Below are 26,961 nucleotides of genomic sequence, written 5' to 3'. Positions count from 1 at the left end.
ATTATTATTATTATTATTATTATTGATAAAGCCTTCTGTAGGAGACAGGTTTTCAGGAGGGCTCTGAAGATGGAGAGGGAATATAACCTGGAGAGTCTGAAGGGGAAGGGAGTTGTAGACAGGGCAGAAGAACGTAAGCTCGTTGTGGGCAGGGAATGCGCCGACCAATTCTGTTGTACTGTGCTTTCCCAAGCACTTAGTACAGTGCCCTGCACGCAGTAAATATGATTGAGAGAGAAAGGAGTGAGAGATGGGAGACTGATAAGTGAGGTATGTCTCCTGTTATTCTATTTTACCACCTATGAAGAAGCAAAAATCTTTTCTTTCCAGAAGACGCCGTTTTCTTCGGCCACAAATCTGAGCACTCGCCGTAGTCAAATCTAATCTTAGTGAACTTTTCAATTAAAAAAGAATTCTCGGATTCATTTTTGTCGCATAGATCTTTGTCTTGAATATTTGACTTCTCTCCAAAATTTAGGAATTCAATCGAATAAGTACAAAGTTTGTTCAAGGAGGCTTTTGCAATATTACCATTACCGTTGCTGCTGGGGAGGAGAGATTTGTATCGACCTCATCTGATCTTGATTAGATTCCAAACAAACTTCACTATATCTCCTTTCTCCTTCAAGGATTCCGGGAGTTCATAAAAGAGATCTATGATGCTTATTTCCTCAGCCATCAATTTTTAGGCCCAATAATTAATCTATTTTCAGAGGAGCTCACAGTCTAATGGGGGTTCGAGGAAAATCAGTACCCGCTGGTGATTTGTTCCTAGAGCTCAGCTGGGGTCTAAACCAGGTGGCAGAGTCGGTCCGTCAGCCCGTCGTATGTACTGAGCACTTACTGTGTGCGGAGCACCGTACTGAACGCTTGGGAGAGCCCACTATAACAGTACAACCGATACATTCCCTGCCCACAGTGAGCTTTACGGTCTAGAGGGGGAGATGGACATTAACGTAAATAAGTAAATTACAGATAAGCGCCGGGGGGCCGGGAGTGGGCCTTAATAACCGGAGCAAGTCAGGGTGACACAGAAGGGAGTGGAAGAAGAGGAAAGGAGGGCTCAGTCAGGGAATGAAGGCCTCTTGGAGGCCAACCTGGCCTAGGCCCTCCCTGACCCTGTTGCGTCGCTAATAAGAACGTTGGTATTTGTTAAGCGCTTACTGTGGGCGGAGCCCCGTTCTAAGCGCTGGGGGGAGATACAGGGGAAGCAGGTCGTCCCACGTGAGGCTCACAGGTAATCCCCATTTGACAGATGAGGGAACTGAGGCCCAGAGAGGTGAAGTGACTCGCCCACAGTCACACAGCTGACAGGCGGCAGAGCCGGGAATCGAGCCCATGATCTCGGACTCCGAAGCCCACGCTCTTTCCACCGAGCCACGCTGCTTCCCCGCCTGCTGGAAACCCATCTCCCGCGGAAGGCTTTTCTACCTACGGTCTAGTGGAAAGACCGCGGGCCTGGGAGTTAGGGGACGTGAGTTCTAATTCCATCTCTGCCACATGTCTGCTTTGTGACCTTGGTCACTGATCCCACCACGAGGGGAGAATGAGGGATTCGGCGTCTCTTCTCCACCCCAAGTCGTTGGAAAGAACCCATTTCCTGGATCAGACTCTCCCAGTGGCCCTTCAGTGACCTGCTAGCTAGAGCATGGGCCTGGGACTCAGAAAATCTTGGGGGTTCTAATCCCTGCTCTGTCACCTGTCTGCCCGTCCCACCCCCTCAGCACTGTACTCGTCCGCTCAGCTGTCTATAGCTTCGTCACCCTGTGTATTTTGTTCAGTGAGATGTACATCAACCTGATTCTATTTATTTGCCATTGCTTTTATGAGATGTTCTTCCCCTTGACTCTGTCTATTGCCATGGTTCTCGTCCGCCCGTCTCCCCCGATGAGACCGTAAGCCCGTCGGAGGGCAGGGACCGTCTCTCTCTGTTGCCGACTTGTCCGTTCCAAGCGCTCAGTACACTGCTCTGCACGTAGTAAGCGCTCAGTGAATCCTATTGAATGAATGAATCAATGCTGTGTGACCTCGGGTAAGTCACTGCTCTTCTCTGGGCCTCAGTTCCCCCATCTGTAAATTGGGGATTGACACTCTGAGCCCCAGGTGGGACCGGGACTGTGTCCAACCTGACTTGCTAGGATCTACTCCAATGCTTAGTACAGGGCCTGGCACATAGTAAGCGCTTAACGGATGCCATATTAGCACTTAAGAGGATTTAAAGACTGAAACCTTTCTGTGCTCCCAGAGGTAGAATGGGACGGCCCCTTGGTGGTCCAGAGGAATGTGTTCAGCCCTGCAAGTGCCCCGATTTCCAGTCGATCGATCGATCAACCAGTGGTATTTATTGAGCGCTCGCCGTACGCGAAGCTCCACCCTGAGTGCTTGGGAGAGTATAAAGCATTCGAGCCGGTAGATACATTTCCTACCTGAAAGGTGCACTCAAAAGAGATCCTGTTATAGTGCTTGGTACCCAGAGCGTTCGGTATAGAGTACTGAGAAGCGGCGTGGCTCAGTGGAAACAGCCCGGGCTTCGGAGTCGGAGGTCGCGCGTTCGACTCCCGGCCCTGCCGCCTGTCAGCTGTGCGACTGTGGGCGAGTCGCTTGGCTTCTCTGTGCCTCAGTTACCTCGTCCGTAAAATGGGGATTCACCGTGAGCCTCACGTGGGATGACCTGATCACCCCGTATCTCCCCCAGCGCTTAGAACAGTGCTCTGCCCGTAGCGCTTAGCAAATACCAACATTAGTATTTTGATTTACTTAGTATGTTTCACCAGGCTCCAGTGTTCTCCGATCAGCTACGTGACAAGGTGTGGGACTAAGTCTCGGAGGCAGAGCGGTCAGGAGTGTACTACGGTAGTCCCCCCCAGACTGGAAAGCGTGGAAAACCAAATGAAGATCATATGGTCCTTGCTGTGGCTTCCCCCTACCTTGTCAGAGTCCTTGTCTGAGAAGGATGAGAAATTCTCAGAATCTCGTTTTGACTTGGAGGGCTCCGTAGGCACTGTTATTCTTCTTATTCCTATCATTTTCATCAGCAGAGACCGTAAGCTCCTTGAGGGTGGGTGGGGATCACGTCTGCCACGTCTATTGGACTTTTAAGGCAGGGAGTGTGTCCGCTTGCGGTTCTATCGCACGCTCCCCAACGCTTAGTAGAGTGCTCTGCGCACGGTAAGTGCTCAATAAATACGACTGAATCACTAAATGAAATTCCCAACTGCTTAGTTCCATACTCTGCACTCAGTAAGTTCTCAGTAAATGCCACTGATTGATATTATGTGCGATCGGCTGACCTGCCTGTCTCTCTACTTTGGATCTGGGAGATTCATGCCTAAACACTGAATCTGCCCATCCATTTTTTCCTTTCCCCTCTTCTTTCTGTAAATCATCTCGTCTTTGCCTCTCCTGCTTGACTGTCAGCTCCAACTTCTTCTGGGCTCTCCAAAGTCCTTCATGCCGTGGTCTGCATCCAGCAGATGATCCGTAAGTGCTACGGAATGATCCGAGATGGTGGGACTCTGCTGGGGAGGGACTCTTGGCGGGGTAGGCTCTTTGAGCCAAATAGAGATTCGGGGAATAGGAATGAGGCCTGGTGCCTGTTCTCCTCTGCCCCGACCCGTTCCTGCCATTTCTGCTCTAGGGACCAGCGATTCTGAATTTTGTCAGGTGCCCTGGAGTTAAGTGAGGCAGAAGAACTCGGGTGAGCGTGTTCAACTTGTATGTGGGGGTAATGGTGTCCCTAGCTCTGCCTGAGATAGTCAATCTATCTCCGAACACTGAGAAGACGTGACTACGGCCCAGACAGCTGTATGTGGATTCATTCTATGGGCAGAGGAGGGGCTGCTGTTGTCAGCTTTGCCCCAGGATAAGGTTTGTGGCTTTCCTCCACTGGAAAAGGCACCCCGTCCAGACAATGGCGAGGTATCCCGAACTCCCTAAACCATTGGTGATGGTTTGTAGTCCTGCACGGAACCACGAAGAATGTTTGGAGTTACTTGTGGGGTTTGTATTTTTTCTTGAGGTTGATTCTTGATTCAACTCAGTGAGCAGGTCCAAAAATCTTCAGATTTGCTGAAATGCTTACCCACTCCCTACCCCCAAATCACTAGCCGTCTCACCAGGGACAGGGGTGGTGTCCAGATGGATCAGTTTATCTCTATCCCAGTGCTATACTAAAGTCTTTAGTATGGAATTAGTGCTTAACAAATACCATTATCGTTATTATTACCATCGTGCTTGTTAATAGCTTATTATGGGTTAAGCGCTGTTCTCGGAGTGGTGAAGTAGATACAGGTTAATCCGACTGGGCACAGTCCCTGTCCCACATGGGACTCACAGTCTAAGTGAGGAGGGAGGACGGGTACCGAATCCCCGTTTTACAGTTGAGGAAACCGAGGCACAGGGAAGTTGATGATGATGATGATGATGATGATGTTGGCATTTGTTAAGCGCTTACTACGTGCAGAGCACTGTTCTAAGCGCTGGGGTAGACACAGGGGCTCACGGGTTGTCCCACATGGGGCTCACGGTCTTCATCCCCATCCTACAGATGAGGGAACTGAGGCAGCGAGAAGTGAAGTGACTCGCCCACAGTCACACAGCTGACAAGCGGCCGAGCTGGGATTCGAACTCATGACCTCTGACCCCAAAAGCCCCGTGCTCTTTCCACTGAGCCACGCCGCTTCTTAAGTGACTTGACCGAGGTCATTCATTCAACCGGGTTTCTCGAGTGCTTACTGTGTACACAGCACTGTACTAAGTGCTCGCGTGAGTACAGTTCGACAACCGGTCGGCGGAGCCGTGCTGAGAACTGAGGTCCTCCCACTCCCAGATCTGTCCTCTTTCCACTAGCCCGTGCGGCTGCTCTACTCATTCTTTGTTATTCATCATTAACCCATCTCTTGGGCATGCGGTCGGTCTTGAGGTCTCAGGCCTGTGACTTAATAGATAATGATAATAATGATAATTCCGGTATCCGTTAAGCGCTTACCCTGTGCCAAGCACTGCTCGAGGAGCGGCGTGGCTCCGTGGAAAGAGCCCGGGCTTTGGAGTCGGAGGTCACGGGTCCGAATCCCGGCTCTGCCACTGGTCAGCTTTGTGACCGTGGGCGAGTCACTTCACTTCTCTGTTGCCTCAGTTACCTCATCTGTAAGAGGGGGACGAAGACCGTGAGCCCCACGTGGGACAACCCGATTCCCTTGTGTCTACCCCGGCGCTTAGCACAGTGCTCTGCACGTAGTAAGGGCTTAACAGATACCGACACGATTCTCATTATCATTCTAAGCGCTGGGGTGGATCCAAGGTAATCGGGTTGTCCCGCCCGGGGCTCACCATCTTAATCCCCGTTGTACAGACGAGGCAATCGAGGCACGGAGAAGTGAGGCGACTTGCCCAGGGTCACCCAGCAGACGAGTGACGGAGCCGGGCTTAGAAGCCACGGCCTCTGACTCCCAAGCCCGGGCTCCTGCCACTAGGCCACACTGCTTTGATTGGAACGACCGTCAGGTCGTCGGTAGCTCTGTTCGTTCCCGCAGTGCCGTGACTGAGGCTGTCCTCTTCCATTTATTATCAGCGAGGGAGCCGGACAGCCCAGCTCCACTTTTAAACCGGGGATTAGAGGGTGAGACCGGCCCACGGTGGTTTCGAGGCCTCCGGCCGGCTGACGTATGAGCCTGTCTGCCCCATTCCGGGAGGATTGATCCTCCGAGATCAGAAGGCCCGGGGTGGTGACAGCAAGTTGGAGGTTTGGACCGTGTGGTTCCGATGACCGAAAAGGGCGGAGCGCCCAGAAGGACGGGACCTGGAATCAGCTTGGCCGGAGAGACCGGGGCCGGGCCCGAGGGTTAGGAGATAGAGGGGTCCTAGCCCCAGGACCGCCGCTGGTGTGCCGGCTGGCCCGGAGCAAGTCCCTTCACCTTCCTGGGCCTCAGTTTCCTCTTCTGTAAATTGGGGGTGAGGTACTTGCTGGTATTTTGTTAAGCGGTCACTATGTGCCAGGAACTGTACTAAGCGCTGGGGTGGATCCAAGGCACCCCTGTCCCACACGAGGCTCACAGTCTCAACCCCCATTTTCCAGATGAGGTAACTGAGGCACAGAGCGGTGAAGTCGTGACGTGCCCGAGGTCACACAGCAGACGAGTGGTGTCGTCGGCATTAGAATCCGGGCCCTTCTGACTCCTCGGCCCGCGCTCTAGCCACTGGGCCACCCTTGCTTCCCAGCGAGGTCGTTTGGAAGGTCATCGTCAGTGGCATTTACTGAGCGCTTACCGTGCGCAGAACAGCGTCCCGAGCGGTTGGGGGAGTACGATACGACGGAGTTTGCCCGTTCCCGACCCACAGCGAGTTTACAAGATGCCAGCCCTGCCTTTCCTCTCCTCCTCCACGGTGAGCTCCATCTGGGACGGGGAACCGTGTCTGATCCGACTATCTCCGCCCCAGGGTTTTGCACGGTGCTCGGGCCCCTTAGGAATCGTTTAATGAACGACTCCACGTTGTTATGATTAACAGTACTCATTTGGTTATCGTCAAGCTGTTGCTGTTGACGTTTTCTGATTATTAGGCTCCCAATCAGCCTGAAAGGAGTCAGGTCCTCACGAGGTGACTGCCCCTGCATCTCTGCTTCACTTCTAAGGTTCCCGGGGCCGTGAAATCCACTGCGCCGATGGGAAGCTCTTGAACGTGAGACTCTAAGAAGGGAGCCCTTATTTCTCCATCTCCCTCTCCCTTTTGCATCACCCCTGCACTTGGATCCCCGTACCCTTTAAGCACCGGATAATCATCCCATCCTTATGCCTATAGTTTATTTCAACGTCTGTCTCCCCATCTGGACCGTGAGCTCCCAAACGCTTAGTACGGCACTCTGCACGCAGCAAGCGCTCAGTAAAGTACCCACTGATTGTTTGATTAAAGCCATCCTACCGAGAAGGAAAATGGAGAATTGCCTCCCTTGACCCAGTGGTCTGCCAGTGCCTCGACGCCGGGCTTCCTGACGCAGGTCTGCGATTCCCACCCGTTTCCTTATTTTTCATCTTTGCCCTAACCCTCCCCTCGCCCGTAAGGAAGGCCTCCGGGGTACGTCTTCATTCTCCGCGGGGTGGCTTAGCGGGTAGAGCGTGGGCCTGGAAGTCAGAAGGCCCTGGGTTCTAATCCCAGCTCCGCCGCCTGACCGCTGTGTGACCTTGGGCAAGTCATTTCACTTCTCTTCAAGAGAAGCAGCGTGGCTCAGTGGGAAGGGCCCGGGCTTTGGAGTCAGGGCTCATGGGTTCGAATCCCAGCTCTGCCACTTGTCGGCTGTGTGACTGTGGGCAAGTCACTTCACTTCTCTGGGCCTCAGTTTCCTCATCTGTAAAATGGGGATTAAGACCGTGAGCCCCACGTGGGACAACCTGATTCCCCTGTGTCTACCCCAGCGCTTAGAACAGTGCTCGGCACATAGTAAGCGCTTTTAACAAATATTTTTTTTTTTAAAAAAAAAAAAAAAAAGGTTCTCTGGGCCTCAGTTACCTCCTCTGTAAAACGGGGATTAAGAAGGCGAGCCCCATGTGGGACAGGGACGGTGTCCAACCTGATTAGCGTGTATTTTTTGTGGGTATTTGTTAAGCACTTACTGTGTGCAGAGCACTGTTCTAAGCGCCGGGGTAGATACAGGGTCATCAGGTTGTCCCACGTGGGGCTCACAGTCTTCACAGTGTACTTACCCCAGTGCTTCGAACAGTGCTTGGCACATAGGAAGTGCTTAACAAGTACCGCAGTCGTTCATTATTATTATTATATTTGCACCCTTTTATTCACTTCACTCTCCGCCCCAAAGCACTTCTGTACATAATACGTCAATTCTTTACATTGATATCTGTCTTGCCTTCTAGAATGTAAGCTCCTTATGGGCGATAATAATCATAATAATAATGATGATGATAACGACGGTATTTGCTAAGCGCTTACTACGTACCAAGCACTGTTCGAAGCGGTGGGTCAGAGGCAAGGTAATCAGGTTGTCCCTCGTGGGGCTCACAGTCTTCGTCTCCATTTTACAGACGAGGTGACGGAGGCAAAGAGAAGCTAAGCGACTTGCCCGAGGTCACACAGCTGACAGGCGGCAGAAAGCGGGATGAGAACTCATAACCTCTGACTCCCAAGCCCGGGCTCTTTCCACTAAGGCACGCTGCCCCCCTCGCCATTAATCCCGTTATATCATTGTCTCCCAAGCACTCGGCAGAGTGCTCTGCACACTCCGAGCACTCAGTGAATACAGTCGAATGACTGATTCATTATATGAGCTGCCATTTTGCTCCCGTTTAATGTAGCCAAGCATCGAATCGCAGTGGAGAAATGGGCCAGTTCCGTGTGGGTGTTGCCAAGCCTTCTTTTATACATTCTGAATGTTTTTCTTAAATGTGTTTGTGTTATTAATTAGGAAATATACTGTACCCTGGTGTGTAACTAATTAATGCAAATTAATATATAACTACGGAGCCCTGTGTGTAAATAGAGAATGATTCAAAGATGCGATCTGCAGTAATAACATTTTTCAAAAATGAAGAAAGCGGAGCAGATGACAAGATTTGTCTCTTTATTCTGTTAATTATAAGTCACCCAAACAGATTTAGCATCTGTGAATGTTTCCTTAATATTCGTCTAAATTGGGTTCATAAAACACTTAGAGCAAGTGAAGGGAGGTTTCCAACAATGTAGAATGATTATAAGATGCTGGGTTTCACCCCGAGAGCACCGTAGAAATGTAGCTGCAGAGTTTCCTGATTTTTCTGGTTTACGAAATAACCCGAGGCCAAAACATCAGTCACCACAAGAACCGCGGGTGGTATTCCACAAAAAAAGCAAACATTTTTCCAGGAGTATTCCCTGGAAATTATTCTGGTGCCTTCCATTCACTTCTATTTATAAAAGCACCCTGAGAGCGGGGCTTTTGTGTAAATCCTCCCGAGGGCAGGGGCTATGAGTAGAACCTTTCCGGTAGAGGCTGTGTGCAAACTCCCGGAGGGCGGGGGAATATGTGGATAGAAGAAGGAGCTCAGGGAGGGAAATACTACTGCAGGAAATAGGAGCTGTAGGCTAGTTCCCTGTAATCGGTGTGGCGGGAGCGGAAGGCCGGGATGTGAAGGTGTGACTGTGGGCCATTAAACCGGCTCTCATTAATCATCAGCGAATGCCCCGCGCACACAGTTGTTATTGCTATTATGAGCTGAAAATGGGAAGTCGGAGGATGGATTTTTCCATGGGTGATGGAGTTCCCACCGGTCCGCCTAGGACATTCCGTGCGAATCAGTGTCCTGGAGTGAACTGCAGCCAGTCACATTGCTAGAATGATCTTTCAGCAGTCCATTCAGTACCTCATAAATGGAGGAGGAAATCCATGGAGCTGCCTTTTTTTTTTTTTTTTTTTTTTTTTCTCTTAGCAAAAAAGAGTTTCCAATCGACAAGCGGTTTCAATCACTGTCAGTTGTCTCATGGGAGACGGGTGATTCAGAAGGAATGGCCATCGAAGCAGCACGGCCTAGTGGAAAGAGCTTGGGCCTGGGAGTCAGAAAGACTTGGGCTCTAATGACATCTTTGCCACTTGCCTGCTTTTTCTGATCTAGGGCGAGTCAGGCAACCTCTCTGTGCCTCAATTCCCTTATCTGCAAAATGGGGTTTCAGTACCTGTTCTCCCTCCTCCTTAGACTGTGAGCCACTTGTGGGGCCTGATTATCTTGTATCTGTCCTAGTGCTTAATTTGCTGTCTGGCACCCTAGAGAGTCCTTAACAAATACCATTTTTTTTTTTAAAAAAAAAAAATGCATCTCCCTCTAGGAAGTCTTCCCTTTCTAATCCTGTCTAATTTTTACCTCCCTGATCGTGTCGCGTTTCGGCGTTCGATTAATTCCACTTATACATTTTTAGCTCATTTTTCTTTTTGCCAGTCTGTGTCCTTCTCCTTGTTCCCATTCTAGAATTCAATCTGTGCCTGCCTGTCTCCCCCATTAGGCCATAACCTCCTGGAAGGCAAGGGATCATGTTATCTGCTTTTATTGTCTATTTGTAGCATGCACTCTCTAGAGTGTAGTATAGTCCCCTATGTACAGTGAGTGTTCAGCAGATACCACTAATCACGATGAGAGTTATTTAAACGTTGCTGTCTCTGCAAATATGTGCGTATCATTCCTTTTCTACATCAGAGTTGACATCGAGAAATTGGGAAATCATATGAATTTCAATTTTAGATACTTGTACACGTATTTCCACTCAAAAATAGTAACTGGGGCAAGGACACAAAGTATTCTAATTCCAATTTTCATAACAAATTACACTGTAGATGAATGGTTCTTTTTATTTTTTTTGAAGCATGCAATTTGTATGTTTGTAGTCGGTGATTACAAGGGCTAATTGTAAATACCACGCCAGCTTTCACCGGAGAGTGGCGAGGCTCATTCTTTAAACGAGAGTGTTTTATGAGCGTGACATTTTGGATGCTGTGGTCTGTGGCTTGGAAACTTTACAGAGATCATACCCTCCTCATATCTTTTTGTTTATTCTCTGTCTCACAGAAAAGGAGGACAAAATGTAATCCGATAGACCTCACTAAACTCAAACCAAGTCAAAACTGCAATCCGACGGTCCTGTCGTGTAGGAAAATGAGTCTGTCTGAATTGGAGTCGGAGATCTACGGCATTTCATTTATCCACAAAGAAATATAATTTTGCTCATTGAATAATGCATGTAGATAGTAGATAAAGCCCTAAGTCCTTCAGAGCATTATTTATACCAACTGCAAGTAAGCCAGCAAATGAAAAGAAGGGTAAATTATCCTACATCCACAGTTGATCCTCTGAAGAAGTGTGAACTGTTTGGAAGATTTAGTGTCTTTATGCTGAAACACATGTAAATGCTGCTATTTATAGAGTAAAGACTAAGCCTTCTGAAATCACAAGAAAATGGGAACAGGATTCAACAGCCCTTTAAAATATTACCGGCCCCCTCACCAAGTTGTTGGTTGGTGTTTGTTGCTGCAATTGGGTTGGGGGGGGGGGGGGGGTTGAGTGTGTGTGTGTGTGAGAGAGAGAGAGAGAGAGAGAGAGAGAGAGAGAGAGAGAATGGCTTGGGTGTATTTGGGAGTGACTGTAAGCTTTTCGAAGGCAGAGCTCAGGTCTGGTAATTCTACTGCGCCCCCGAAGTGCTTCGGAAAGTGCTCTGCCTGCACTGAATGCTCTAGACTGTAAGCTCATTATGGGCAGGGAATGTGTCTGTCTGTTATACTGTACTCTCCCAAAGGCTTAGTACAATGCTCTGCACTTGACACACAGTAAACCCTTATTAATAGTAATAGTTGCGGCATTTGTTAAGCACTTACTGGGTGCCAAGCACAGTACTAAGTGCTGGGCTAGATACACGACAATGCTCTGCACGCAATGAGCACTCAATATATACGACTGAATGAGAATAGGACTAATTTTGGGGAAGCTTTGAGAAGGCGGTTTCTCCTCTGTCAGCCAAGAAGAGGGCAAACTGGACTATCGATGAACCCTTGGTAGACACCCCCCCCCCCCCCAAACTGAGGACAGACACCTAGAAAAGACCCTGATTCCACCTGTCTTAGCTCAGAGAGCCCAGAATGAGAATCATCAGCCAGCTGGTGACTCAGTCATCTCTAGGAGAATCGGGCGCCAGGAGGAAAACTTCCCCGCTTGCTAGACACCGGCTCCAAGACTGCTCATCTCCAAGAGGGAATCGTTAGAGCGGGGAAAAAAAAAAAGGGTGTTCAAGGTCTCTGAGGAAAGCACGGGAGGCAACAAGGTAAGAATGTTTAGGGCTCAACAGGACCCAGCCCACAGGAGAGAGGCGCCCAGGATCAACTCCCCTAAGTTCTTAGCCCAAATCCGTGCATTCGTTCAATTGTGGTTATTGAGCACTTACTGTGTGCGGAGCACTGTACCAAGCGCTTGGGATAAATACGATTCATCGGTTGACCAGCCGCAATGTGGGAAGACACCAAGTGCCAAAGCCGAGTGTTTGTGTAACAAAGGACAGAGTCTGTATAATAGCGGTGGTATTTGTTGAAGCATTTTATTACGTACCCAGGGTTGTCCTAAGCCTTGAGGTGGATACGGGGCGATCAGATCGGACAGTCCCCGCTCCACAGTGGAAAGAGCCTGGGCTTGGGGGTCAGAAGTCATGGGTTCAAATCCCAGCTCTGCCCCTTGTCAGCTGTGTGACTGTGGGCAAGTCGCTTCGCTTCTCTGTGCCCCAGTTCCCTCGTCTGTAAAATGGGGAGGAACGGTGAGCCTCACGTGGGGCAATCTGATGACCCTATATCTCCCCCAGCGCTTAGAACAGTGCTCTGCACATAGTAAGCGCTTAACAAACGCCAACATTATCATTATTCTGGAGCTAAGGGGTGGGGGTAGAAAGGCGAGACTGAGGCGCAGAGAGGTTGTGACTTGCCCAAGGTCACCCAGCAGGGGGTAGCTGACCAAGGAGTAGAACCCAGGTCTCCTGACCGCCCTGCAGTCTTCCCATCAGGGCACGCTGCAGAGCGTTGTGTGCGTGTCTCTTTCTCTTGTTCTGGTTTAAGAGTGAACGGTTATATTAAGCGGAAGCGGTGTGGTCTTGTGGAGAGAACACGGGCTCGGGACTCAGAGGACCTGAATTCTAATCCCAACTCTGCCCTGTATCTGCACTGTGACCTTGGACAAATCTCTTGAGTCCCGTACCTCGGTTCCTTCCTCTGCAAAATGGGGATTTAATAGCCGTTCTCCCTCCTACCTAGGCTGTGAGCCCCATGTGGGGTCTGATTATCGTGTATCTGGCCCAGTGCTGAATGCTGTGCTTGGCACACAGTAAGTGCTTAACAAATGCCATAATTAGTACTATTAATAAGGGTTTACCGTAGGTCAAGTGCTGGGCTAAGTACAGGTTAACCAGATCAGACACAGTCGCTGTCCCACGTGGAGTTGCCAGTCTAAGGGAAAGGGAGAGCAGACACTGCATTCCCATTTATACGGATGAGGAAACTGAGGCATACGGAAGTTCAGGGACTTTCCCAAAAGTCACACAGTGGGTTAGTGACAGAGTACTATTTCCTGCTTCAAAGCCTTGTTGAAGGCATGTCTCCTCCAAGAGGCCTTCCCTGACTCAGCCTCCCTTTCCTGTTCTCCCACTCCCTTCTACGTCACCTTGACTTGCTCCCTTTATTCATCCCCTCCCTCCCAGCCCCGCAGCACCTCTGGACATATTTATAATTTATTTCATTATTTTATTTATGTATTCATATTCATGTCTGTCTCTCCCTCTAGACTGGTAAGCTAGTCGTGGGCAGGTAATATGTCTGTCTATTGTTGTACTCTCCCTACCGCTTAGTACAGTGCTTTGCATGCAGTAAGCACTCAGTAAATACAACCGAGTGAACGAATGAACTCAGGTCTCACGTGTCCCACGGTAGGTCACTGCTATGATATTTTCCCGATGGCTACAGCTTAGCTTTCACACAGTAGTCGCTGCGGAACTGCTCCTAATGACGTACCACCTCGGCCCAAATTTCAGCATCTACTTTTTAATTAAGCCAACCCAATGGCCCGTATATGTTTGAACTCTTAGAAGAAAATAATTCGAGATGACAGCATTATGAAATATTGATTCCCTTGCCTCGCTCTGGTCTTTGAAACGGGTTTGGTGAAATGAGCGGGTATTCCGTTTTGCATTATCTCTACTGTAAAGGGCTAATCAGCTCACTGTGCGTATATGCGCGTATTGTTCAGCTGAACCCTAGCCTGCAACAACAGTAGCTGAGGAAAGATTGGAACTATCAATAAACTACTGACTGGTGCTTGTACCTCCTCGTGGGGAAGTATGTTGGAATTTTACACCCAAGCAGTAGAGCGTTGGGCTTACCGAGTGATACTCGTTCTCAGTTCAGTGCAAGGACAGAGTGAGAGCGCAGGTGAGCTAAGCTACGTCGCCAGGATTTTGTCCGCTCTTCCTGAGAAAATGCTATTTTTTTTTTAAACCGCCCTAGGTAGAATCTGTCTCTACCTAATCAGAACTTTATCTCACCTGAAAATCGCATCAACCGAACCATAAGGAAGATATTTTTCCACCGAGCGCACGCCAGAGTCCCTGATCCTTCCGAGGGAAGTGATTTTTCCCCAGCTGACCTTGGCCTAATCAGAGCCCTTGGCCGCAGCTTGAATGCACGCTGCTTTCTGAAGAAAGGCGGCGATTGGAAAACATGCCTAACAACGCAGGGTGTCTCCTGGGACAAAGCTAAATTCGGCAGAAAATCTCCGCAGATACATTTTCTCACAGAGGTGGTCAACAGCGCTCATTTGTGTTGTGCAGGTGACCTTCAGGGTCCTCTTTGGCTCTCTCCAGGAATAATTACGATTTTCTATATCTATATTCCCTCCCGGAGAAATTGTGGAAATGCAGTTTCTCTCGGTCTGACATCTGCAAGTCACTTGGGGCCATTCTTCCTGATTCTCTTTGGTTTTTTAGTAGTCGGTACGCGCTCAGGCTATGATGTCAAACACTGTTCTGAGCACTGGGATAGATACAAGTCAATTAGGTTGACACGGTCTCTGTCCCACGGGGGGGGGTCTCACAGTGTAAATAGGAGGGAGAACAGGAGAACTGAGGTATACAGAAGTTTAGTGACTTGCCCAAAGTCACAAAGCAAGCAGTTGGCATAGCCCTATATTAGAACCCAGGTCCTCTGACTCCCAGGCCTGTGCTGTTTCCCCTGGGCCATGCTGCCTCTCATGATTCTCTTCCTCCCTGTCCTCTAATGATAAACTCGTTGAGGGCAGGGACTGTGTCTCCTGTCTCCCATGATTGATGCAGTACTACTGCCCTCTTGAAAGACTCAAGACGTTGGTCGTATGCCAGCGTGGGTTGGGAGAAGAGCCGTTTTAAGTGTCCCTGGCTGTTCAGCCCTAATCGATCGGAGATATTTTCCAAGCACCCATGAAGCATTTGGGAGATTGATACGGAGGTGAAAAACAAGTTCCCTCCCCTCCAAGTGCTCACTGCTTAGTGGAGGAGACGGTTGTAAACGCTTTACGTACAGTCTTCTATCTACCCCATTGTTCAGAACAGTAACCGACCCACGGCGTTTAACAGATGCCATAAAAAATAGGAGTGGGAGGGGGAACAGGGTTACAATAGGAAGTAGCGTGGATTATGTCACGATAGAGTAGCTGCGCATGTAATTGGAATGTACAGTTGAGTTCCCGTGTTCCTAAGTTCTAAGGATGTGGGCCAGTTCATGCAGGATTGGGGTGGTCATTGGGTTGACATGACTTGAAGTGGTGGGAATTACTCAGGTAAGGCTTCCTGGAGGAGGAGGAGCTGAAATAGGGTAGATGTGAAGGGAATGGAAGTCAAGGCAGGGAGAATGTTTTAAGCAAAAGGTTGCAAGTGCTTAGTAGAGTGCTCTGCTCATAGTAAATGCTCAATACATGCAATCGAATGAAATGAGTGAGATGAGAGCAAGGTATAATTAGAGTGTGAGGAGAAGGCATAGAGCTGAGGCAGAGGGGCTACAGTGATGGTAACGGCTCCCAGTGATCATGTTTCTTGGCAGAAGGGAGAGACATGTGGAATCCGCTTCTCAGGTGTAGGGCGAGGGGGAGAGTGAGGCTGAAGTCTGCACCAGGCCATGGTGGGTCTCTCCACTCCCCCCGACCCCACACCGAGAACGGCAACTTCCCCTCTGAACCCGATTTCACCTGTGTTCCCCTGACGGTCTTCAGCCGGTAATAATGTCTTCCAGCTCTGTTACATTGTTATATTGTACTCTCCCAAGGGCTTAGCACAGTGCTTTGCACACGGTGAATGCTCAGTAACTATGACCGATGGTTCGATTGACTGATCAATCGTGGTGGAACACAGTGTCTTCAGGCAACCCCTTGTGGCTTCTCCATTTGTCTCCCTGGCCCGCTTTTGCATTTCCAAATACGTCAACCTGCCTGATGGGTGGAACTGGGGCCTTTTCATTTGCCCAACCCAGACCCAGAGGATAAAAAAAAAAAAGAATTGTGAAGGGAAATTCCCTTCTTTTCTTCCACATTTTCAGTCAGTGATGTCACTTACAACGGAGTACTGAAACCACTAGAGCTAAAAACTGGCTACAGAGAAGATTAGATGTTAGGAAGCTATGAAAGCAACACAAAGTCTCACTTAAAATGTTCCCGGACATCAGAGAGAGGACCAGGAGGTCCTCTGACAACAACGAGGGGTCCAATGAGTAGTTTTGATGTTCTTAGAAAAAGTCTCCGTCAATCAAAATCGAGACACAAATTCTAAGGAACGCAAAGCAGAAATCCATAAGAATGTGTTGGAGGCAAAAGGTGCATATAGGATACTGGATAACTGCATGTCATTAATAGAGAGAGCCAGCAGCCATTTGAACGGTCTACCGAATTTCCGTCAAGGCCACAGAGGCTCGACTCAAAGGCCGTGGCTTTGTAACCATAATTAGATAGCAGAAGGAACCCGGCATCATCAAGAAGCCTCCGTAGAGGGGAACAAAAAGACAGAGAGAAATCTGTGCCAGAGCTGGCTCTCTGTCTTCTGCAAACTGACATGAAGCCTAAGAAGTCTTCAGGAATTTCCTGGAAAAGGATACAGGCACCTAAATGCCCCAAGTTTGCAATTTTGAGTCTGATTACTTGAAGAATATTTGATTTAATATTAATACCCTGTGTATTTTTTGAAGATTCTTTTGATGTTGCAAGCATTTTATTTGATCCAGTAGCTACAGACAGCCTTCTACGCTTAGGGTCTGATATGATAGATGATATAACTCACTCCGAAAGACAAGTTAGATTTCTTGTCATGTTTGCTTTTCTTTAAGTAAATATACCTGTTTTATTTCATCAAAAGATGTTTCAACTTGGTTTCAGTTCCACTAGTTTCATTGTTCCAAGACCTTTGCTCTGTGAGCTGATCGTGTTTGTTTTGAAGTGGAAATGAAGCAGCAGACCAAGCTGTGAGATCAAGAGTCATGGAGCTTCTCAACCTTGAACTATAATGTTCAGGTTGTAAGAAGGTTTGGGTTGTTTTTGTTTTTTTTTTTTTTAATATTTGTGAAGTGCTTACTATATGTCTAACCCCTAGTATAGGTACAAACTTATCAGTTGGGCACATTCCCTATCCCACATAGGGCTCAAGTTAAAATCGGAGGGAGTAGGACTGAATCCCCATTTTACAGATGAGGTAACTGAGGCATAGAGAAGTTAAATGACTTGGCCAAGGCCACACAGCAAGCAGTGTGGCTTAGTGGAAAGAGCACGGACTTGGGAGTCGGGGGACGTGAGTTCTAATCCCAGGTCCCCCGCTTGTTGACTGTGGGACCTTGGGCAAGAAACTCAACCTCTCCGTGCCTCAGTTACCTCATCGGTAAAATGGGGATTAAGACTGTGAGCCAACCTGATTAGCTTGTATGTACCCCAGCTCTTAGAACAGTGCTTGACATATAGTAAGCACTTAACAAATATCAGAATTATCAGCTCTTAGTAGAGCGCCTGGCACATACTAAGCATTTAGCAAATGCCACCGTTATCATTATCATGATGATGATTATTATTATTATTATTCTTAAAGCTGGGATCAGAACTCAGGTCATCTGACTCTCAGGTCCTCCGAGTCCCAGATTAAGAGTTATAGTTTGCTGGATTTGAGGATCCTTGAGGAGGACTCATGTCTGCTAATTCTCCTGTATTCTCCCAAGTGCTAAGACCTGGCCTCCGGTGTACAGTAAGCATTCAATAAATACTATTGCTTGAGTTTGCAAGTTCGAAAGAAATACTACACTCTGGGGCCGAGTGATGTCTTTCTTAATAGGAGGAAAGATAGACTGTGGATAGAGTGTTAGAATTTTTGTACTTATCTAAAAATATTTATTCAAGTATACTGTAAAGGGGATAGTTGGAAGCACTAGCAATTACAGGTAGCAATTTGTAAGAAAATTATTTTTAGGTTTCACTTCTATGGCACCTACGGATTTAAAACACCATGATCATCTGAAGTCTGCATTTTCTGAGCTACGAAAATAAGTGTTTATAACCGGACAATGCCGTGGTGCTTTTAGGGCATTATTACATAAGGGAACTTCAGTGGCAAAGCACAGCAGATGAGCCTTTTGCTGGAGCAGTGACTCTTTCTGCATTTGGCATCATTCTATCCTGGGAAATTTTGTTTATGAAGGGGATGGGGGTGGACAGGGCAGGACAGAGAGCACGGAGGAGGGAATCGCCACGGGTAAAGGTAGGAGGCGATGGTGACTGTGGCCGGGAGGGTGTGGGGTGGGGGTGGGGGGATAGGGGTGGACCGGGTAGGGGGTGCAGTGGGCGGAGGGGAGGGGAGCTGGGAATGGGACCAGGGGTGGAGAGCCGAGGGGTCTGCAGGCAGATCTTTCATTCATTCATTCATTCATTCATTCATTCATTCGTATTTATTAAGCGCTTACGGTATGAAAAGCATCGTCGGAAGCTCTAGGTAGAGCGCAATATGACAATAGGTGGACACATGCCGTGCCCACAGTGAGCTTTTACTATAAATAAATTAATATATTACAGATCTTGCCTAACCAAGGCAGTTTAGAGGACAACAGAAATGACTGAAACAAGACTGAATTTAGGGCTGGTTGGGTTTTCGGAATCGCTCCTTTAGGTTCCCGTCGTCAGATCACGCTTGGGTATCTTGAGCTATATCGGCTTCAGCGTGTAAGTGAGCTAGACAAAATCTCTTGGGAAATCTCCTAATTGATTTGCAGCACCCGAGAGTTTTTAAATGGTGATTGTTAAGGGATTATGCTGTTCCAGACACCTTACTGAGTGCTGGGGATAGATGCAAGTTAAGCAGGTTGGACCCAGTCCGTGTCCCACCAGGGGCTCACAGCCTGAATCCCCATTTTACTGTCGAGGGAACCGAGGAACAGAGAAGTGAAGTGAATTGCCTAAGGTCGCACGGCAGATATGTGGCAGAGCCAACAAGATTAGAACCCGGGTCCTTCTGACTTCCAGGCCCGTGCTGTGCCCACTAGGTCTTGCTGTTTCTTGTTCTGGAAGTTCCACTGACCATCCAGCCAGGCATTTTCCTTCAGCGACTCTTCCTCACCAATGTACGTAAATGTCCCTTCCAGCTTTCCAAGCTGGACCCCAGCTTTCTGCAGAAGGGGTTTGTTCCCGCTTGACCACCACTTCCCTCTATTTCTCAGATTGTCCCGCTCCCTATTGCCGGGGTGACCCAGTGAACCACTTGAACTGGGTTCTTGCCACCATCGGGCCCCTGACTTGCTGGGCGTGAACCCTGAAAAGTCCACTCATCTCTCTGGGCCTCGGTTTCCTCACCTGTAAAATGGGGTACTCATTTCTGCCTCTCCCAACCTCACATGTGTGTCGATGAGGACAAAATGAATCAAGTAATGGGAAAGTGCTTTGGAAAGTTCTGGTGCGTGGGTTTCTTTTTCTCCTTCCCGTCGTTCTTGTGAACGAGTCCAACAGAGTCCACAGGATAGCAATCAGTCAATCAGTGGTGTAAATTGAGAGCGAAACAAATGACTCTTCCACATGGGCTGTTCCCCATCCGGGGCCTGTAGGAAAATGGGGTTTCCAGCGTATGAGGTTTCGGGAAACTACTGGGATGTCCCAGAGGGGCCATCAACCCCTCTCCCTTTCGGCCTCTCTCCCCTCTCAAACTGCCCTCCCCAAAAGTCATTTCCCCTCAGACATCCATTGCCAACCTTCCGAAGATGCTCCCCCGGGACTGCCGGCGATAAATCGAACGCCGACACGCACTAAAAGGCCGTTATTTCTCGATGTCAGGCGAGGCAGGAGGGGATTGAGCTTGGAGTTTTACCCGGTGCCTTTTTTAGGTTTCAATTTCTATTTCCTGGATGGTTATACGGCCTGACTCTGTGATGTCTCTAGTGATCTTTCTGCAGTGCATTGCCGTGTAACAAATGCGTCTGAAGATGGGGCAAACACCCTCTCCGGAAAGTTTATAAAACTCATTCAGACCTCTCTAGTTCTCCCTGCCTGGGCCCATTGGCCAATATCCCCTCACTTCCTTCCACCTCTCCCCAGACACTAAATGTAGAGGATCCAGCTTATGCTTGGGACAGTTGGCTGAACTCCTTCATGAACCTCAAAAGAAACCACAACGGCAGGAAGCACCAGCCAACCCAGGGACGGGCGTATTTCATGATTCTACAAGGTCCACTGCCTGATTTCTTTTTGGTCTGGCCTGATTTTGTTTGTGGCGGAAGAACAGTGCTTTTCCCACTCCTAGCTTTGGAAATAACAAATAAGAAGCATAAGAGGAAATATAACCTACTGGAAAGAGCGTAGGGTTCTAAGTAGACTGCACTTTGGGATCTGTCTATTGTTCATTTGTGCTCTCCCAAGCACTTAGTACAGTGCTTTGCACACGGTAAGTGCTCAGTAAATACTATTGGATGAATTTAGTTCTCTGGATCCAGTAAGAGCTCACTACATTTCTGCTGTGTGACTTGGGGCAAGTCATTTCACTACTCTGAGCCTCAGTTACCTCATCTGTAAAATGGAGATTGAGACTGTGAGCCCTGTGTGGGACAGGGAGGTCCAGCCTGATTTGCTCATATCCATGGAAATAGATCAATCCTCCCGGAATGATACGGACTCTGGGTTCGTGAGAACTTTACCCCGAATCTTCTACCATTAAGGCCGGCAGCGTAGACACGCGCTAAGATGGGAAGCTGTTACTCATGGCAACTGATCCCCTCCAATGGGAATTCTTTGAATTCCCTGACTGTTGCTATTGGAATCTCCATTTTTCTTTGTAAAATTCTGCAAGTGAGACCGTGGCCTGCCACCTCTATATAGGCGGTTTGCTGCTGCTGCTGCTCCTGCTGCTGCTGCTGCTGCTGCTGCCATCGGCTGGTTGGAACAACACTGTAGAGGCAGTAGCCATCGTGGTAAATCTGAAGTCCAGCATTCTGTGCAAATTGTAACCCAAACTCAGTCTTTCCCCTTGCACTCGGGGGAACGTGACTGCTAACGGAGGAAAATCCCTTTGGGTTCAAGAGAGGTATGCTGTTGTCCCACTCTTACCTAGTAGAAAATTCTTCTCATAACATCGATGCTGGTATTTATCAAGCACTCACTCTGTGCCAAATACTGTATTGGTGTAGAGGCAACAGAGTCAGACCAGATGTAATCCCAGGCCCAAAGGAGCGCGTAGTCTGAGGGAGAGCATTCGATCGTAATTACTGAGCGCTTAAATGCTTGCAAAGCACTGTACCGAGTGTATTTTTCAGATGAAGAAACTGATCCCCACGGTGGTTGTGACTCGACCGAATGGGCGGCCGAGCTGGGACTAGAACGGGCTTCTCCCAACCCCCGGCCCTTCACTCCTTCCTCTGAGCCCCATTGCCTCTTCCTGCTTTCTCGGGGCAGCGGGCGGCAAGTGGACAGGGGCCTTGTCCTCTACTCTTTCTGGAACATGAATTGGGGGCTGCCCTCGCCTTTTCCGGTTACTCTGCCCGGACACAGAACGGGATGGGCCCCAGGCGACGGGGGGGGGGGGGGGGGGGGTTAATGCCCGTGAAGGAAGGCGAAAGAAGGTGGTGGCAGATTTAGCCACGGAATTCACCCATTTGGCAACCTGGCTCGCTCTTTTGGGGTCTGCAGAAGGCAGGGTAAACCCTGGGGCTCTGCAGCAGGTCAGTCAGTGGTATTTATTGAGCACTTACTGTGTGCAGAGCACTGTACCGAGTGCTTGGGAGAGTACAGTAGGTCAGCCCAGCGGCTAAGCCTGGGGGAGAGGCTGCCCCTCACTGAGCGGGAAGGCTTTAGGGTGAGGCTTTCCTCCTTCTCCTTCTTCTCTGTGGAACTCCAGCCTGCTCTCATACTGTTGGTATTTGTTAAGCGCTTACTATGTGCAGAGCACCGGTCTAAGCGCTGGGGTAGACACAGGGGAATCAGGTTGTCCCACGTGGGGCTCCCAGTCTTCATCCCCATTTGACAGATGAGGTCACTGAGGCACGGAGAAGTGAGGTGACTCGCCCACAGTCACCCAGCTGACCAGTGGCAGAGGTGGGATTCGAACCCGTGACCTCTGACGCCAAAGCCCGTGCTCTTTCCACTGAGCCACGCTGCTTCTCCGCCTGACACGGTGGTCAGTGATCGATCATTCTCAGCTGGCCAATAACTGCATTGTCCTTTGGGCACAGCCTGGCATATACTTACATGCGCCTGTGCTCAGGTATCTGGTAAGGACGTTCACAGATGGTCTCATCCACCTCCTGCCTTTTAGTCCGTCCTCTCCACGGGGCAGGAGAAACATCTTTTCGTCACTCCGTTTCGTTTCCCCCCGTAGATCTGCCGGCAAAGGCTTTCCTTTGGAAATGCTAACGGTGGGAATTTGGACCAGGTTACTATCAGTCCGTCACAGGTATTGAACACGTACCGTGCGCAGAACATTGCCCTGAGTGCTCGGGAGAGTGCAGTGCAAGAGGATTAGCAGACAAGCTTACTGCAACGTTCGACCTCAACCCGTGATCTCGCTGCTCTTAAACAATCATTCATTATTCCTCTTCAGCTTTGGGGGTTTCCGTTTTGAAGTCAGTTTGCTGGGCCTGACTTCCAGAGTGTAGTAGGTTTACGGGAAAAGATATCTTTCTATCCGTCAGTGGTACTTATTGGGTGGCGGCTATGTGCAGAGCACTATACTGAGCACTTGGGCGAGTACCTTAGAGGTGAAAGACTTGGTTCCTGCCTTCAGGTCGTTTACGCCTCCGACAGGAGATGTAGGCAGACACAGACCGGGCACTAGGTGCCATCAGGGATTTTTCCCGATCGTTATGATGACCGTGATTGGTATTAAGAGCTTACATAATGCCCTGCATTAAGCACCGGAGTAGATACAGGACGATCAGGTTGGAGATAGTTCCTGTCCCTCAAGGGGCTCACAGTCTAAAGGGGAGGGAGGACAGATACTGAATCCTCATTCCGGAAGCAGCATGGCGGAGTGAGTAGAGCAAGGCCTGGGACCGAGAAGGTCGCGGGTTCTAATCCCAGCTCCGCCACTTGTCCGCTGTGTGACCCTGGGCCAGTCACCTCTCTAGAGCCTCAGTTACCTCACCTGTAGAATAGGGATGGAGACCGTAAATCCCACGTGGGACAACCTGACTACCTTGTATCTGCTCCATTGCTTAGAACAGTGCTTGGCGCCTAGTAAGTGCTTAACAAAGATAATCATCACCCTCATCATCATTATTATTCAACGAATGAGGTAAGCGAGGCCCAGAAAAGTGGAGCAACCTGCCCGAGGCCACACAGCAGGTTAGTGAGCGGCAGAAGCAGGATTGGAACACACATCCCCTGGCTCCCAGGCCGACATGTATCAAGGGTAATAAGTGAACCCTTGTTTCCTTTCCCACCCGCTGGTGGGACTATCACCGTAGCCAACGGACTGCGTCCAGCCTGATTAACTTGTGTCAACCCCGGGGCCTAGAACGGTGCTTGGCACATAGGATGCGCTTAGCAAGTACCGTTACTATTGCTTTCGCCACCGAGGGGTTTTTTTTTTTTTTTGACTCACAGAAGGCGAAACACAGTGATTTCTCTAGTGTTTGTTTTGTGGTGTGTTAGTTGGACTTGGTTAAAATCATCAGCTAATGGAAAATGAATGACTTGTCCCACTTTTACTGTAACTGAAAGAAGTCAAAAGAAACTGAGCAGAAGTGCTCTGTGTAATTGGCAGAACGTGTTTAGACAACAAAGAGGTTTGTCATTCTTCCTGGTTTTCAGATGCTCCAGGGAGGGCAGGAGAAGCAAGCAAACAGGAGGAAAAGGGGTATTTTGTCTTTTGCACACATGCTCTACCAACTGGCATCGGGAAACTGCCCTTCCTGGCTCATGCGGGCCCACCCTCAGTTTGGGTTTGAAGCCCAAAGGAGCTGTGTCGCAGTGATCCCCGCCTTGAGGCTGCTGAGCCGATAGCTCCGGGACCGATGAGAGTTAGCCCTACCATTAAATCTGCCCAGGTCCTGAGCCAACTGGGCTCCAGGTTTATTAAAGAGACCGCGTCTGTCATGTGACTGTCCGGAAGAGTCCACAGAGCTCGTGGGACTATCCTCGTCTGAGGCCTTATTGCTCCTTGGAAAATCATAATAATTCCTAATTATGGTACTTGTTAATCACTGCATGCCAAACACTGTATTAAACTGCCGGGGTGGATACAAGATAACCAAGTCCGACACAGTCCCTGACCCACACGGGGCTCACAGTCTGGAAGGGAGCAGGGTTGAGTCCCCATTTTGCATAGGGGCTAACTGAGGCCCAGAGAAGTGATATGTCCAAGGTCACACAGTGACAGCTGACAGAGCCAGGATTAGAATGCGGGTCCTCTGACTCCCAAGCCCCTGCCTTTTCACCTAGGCCACGGTTATTTCGAAGTACGTTGGTAAATTCAGTAACGAGAAAGCTCAGAAGTCTTGAAAAGATCACGCTGTCAGTGTCATTCTGCAGATTGGCCAACAAATTCTGGTGTTGAAAAAGAACGTAGGGATGAGCCTTTGGGTTTTTGGCTTTTAGACTGCCCCTTTTCTGAATTCCATGTCGCTGTTCCGTGGGTCTTACGCAAGCTGATGTCCTTGACTAGAAAATCAATTCCAACTGTATGTACCTGACCTTTCCCCGTATTATGGTACCTTATTAAATATTTGGCTTGTTTGTTCAAACTCTGCTGCCAGAAATGGGGAATTAATTTGAATAATGATGCACTCATTTACCCTTTATTCCAAGTAGAGGCTTGTAGCTAAAAATGGGAGTGGGTGGGGGGAGTTGCCAAGCTGGGGAGAGGGAGACTTAGGTATGGGGATCAGTCGAAAATCAGTCATCCTTTTTTGAACGCTTACTGTGTGCAGAGCACTTTTTTTGTGTGTTTGCCTCCCCTGTTAGCGTATAAGCTTCGTATGGGCAGGGCACGTGTCGCTTCATTTATTCAGTACTTCCCAAGCACTCAGTAGCGCACATTGCACCAAACGGACAGTCAGTAAACGCTACTAGATTCTAAACTCCCTGTGGGCAGTAATGGTGTCTACGAACTCTCAGAAACCCCTTTGAACAGTGCTCTGCTCATAGCAAGTGCTCAGGAAATCGATCGAAACTAAGCTCTTGGGAGAGTGCAGTTGAACAGAGTTTGTAGCCACGTTCCCTTTCAACAAGGAGCCTTTTACAGATGAGGTAATTGAGACACAGAGCGGTGAAGTGACTTGCTCAAGGTCACACAGCATGCTACAAGTGGGAGAGCCGGGATCGGAACCCAGGTCCTTCTGACTCCCGGGCCCGTACTCTATCCACTAGGCAACGCTGCTTGACAGACATTTGAATAAATTATGGATATGTACATAAGTGCTGTAGGACTGAGATGAACGAAGGATGAATAAAGGGGACAAGGGTGGCTGAGAAGGGACAGGGAGTAAGGGAAATGGTTTAGTTGGGGAAGGTCTATTGGAGGAGATGTGATTTTAATAAGACTTTGGAGGTGGGGAGAGTCGCGGCCTGTCAGACATGAAGGGGAGTGAGTTCCAGACCAGAGGCTGGATGGGGGCAAAACGTTGGTGGCGAGAAAGATGAGATTGAGCTATTGTGAGTAGGTTGGTGTTAGAGGAGCGAAGTGAACGAAAATACCGTCGATAAAGCTCGTTGTGGGCGGGGAACGTAGCTGCTAATTCTGTTGCGTCGTGCTCTCCCGAGCGCTTAGTGCGATGCTCTGCGCAGAGTAAGCGCTCGATAAAGCCGACTGATCGATTGCTACTGCTGTTACTACGCCCTACTGTGAAGTGGTCTAGCTTTGTGTCACCACATCACAGTGCTTCCAACTGCCAACTGAAAATTGGGATCGTTCAAGGTTGTCGCTTTTATTCCAGTTCTGTTAGAGCAGTTCTATTGAATTTCTCAGTTTCGATGTCATTAATTCCTTAAAAACGCAGAAAATGCCGGGTTCCTATGTATCCTAAGGAGCTTAATTGCTCCACTCTGCTCTTGAATATTCCCTGATCAAATAGTAAGAGCGGTCTCAAAACCATCGTAGGTCTGGACTGTTGAGTCCCCCTGGAGCAAGGAGATATCCAAGCTGACAGTCCAGAGGCTGGGAGGCCGCCTGCCCGCCCTTATCACTTTTTCCCGGTCTGCTCTGCGGAAGAGTCGTGTTATCTTGAAGCGGGAGAAGATTAGAAAGGTTATTTTTCTAGGTACAAGATGTGTCAAAACCTCCTCAATCCGACTGTCAGCGTTCTGTGGAGTCGGAGGAAGAATTTCTATGGAGAGGAGATGATGTCTCCCTTCGCTAGCCTGTTAAGTGGAGGATTTAAATTGGTGATAAAATTACCCTTTTCCAAATTGGATGAAGCAAAACAACTTTTACAGAACACCTTTTGGCTGGGCGGGGGATTCACTGGCCTCAAGAATGGTGACTTTGCAACACCCAGCAGAGTGAAACGCCTCTGTGGATTCGGGGCCCTTCAGGTGCCTGTCGAAGACGTCCGTGTCCTGGGTGCCAGGTTACTATTACGGTATTTATTAAGCACTTCCTGTGTGTCAAGCATTGTTCTAAGTGCTGGGGAAGATGCAAGATCATCAGGTTGGACACGGTCCCTGTCCCAAATGGGGCTCACGGTTCACGGGATCAATTCCTGTTGTACAGACGAGGTGACCGAGGCCCAGAGAAGTTAAGTGACTCGCCCAAGGTCACATAGCAGACAGGTGGTGGAGTCAGGAGGTGAGCAATGGGCACCTCTCTTTGTGCCCTTCCACCCCCTCCGCCCCCCCCCCCCCAAACCTCCCTCAGCTGAGGGCTCTGACAGGACCTGAGTGTATCCTATCAGGGCAAATCGGGCCCAAAATGAAGCCTTTCTGAGCCATTCATTTTCTGAAACCTTCTCCTCCCAGCGCTCAGTCCTCCCAAAATCAAAAAGTTGGCACCTTCGGT

This window comes from Ornithorhynchus anatinus, chromosome X3, assembly GCF_004115215.2.
Source record: "Ornithorhynchus anatinus isolate Pmale09 chromosome X3, mOrnAna1.pri.v4, whole genome shotgun sequence".
Lineage (NCBI taxonomy): Eukaryota > Metazoa > Chordata > Mammalia > Monotremata > Ornithorhynchidae > Ornithorhynchus > Ornithorhynchus anatinus.
This window is presented reverse-complemented; position numbering follows the sequence as displayed.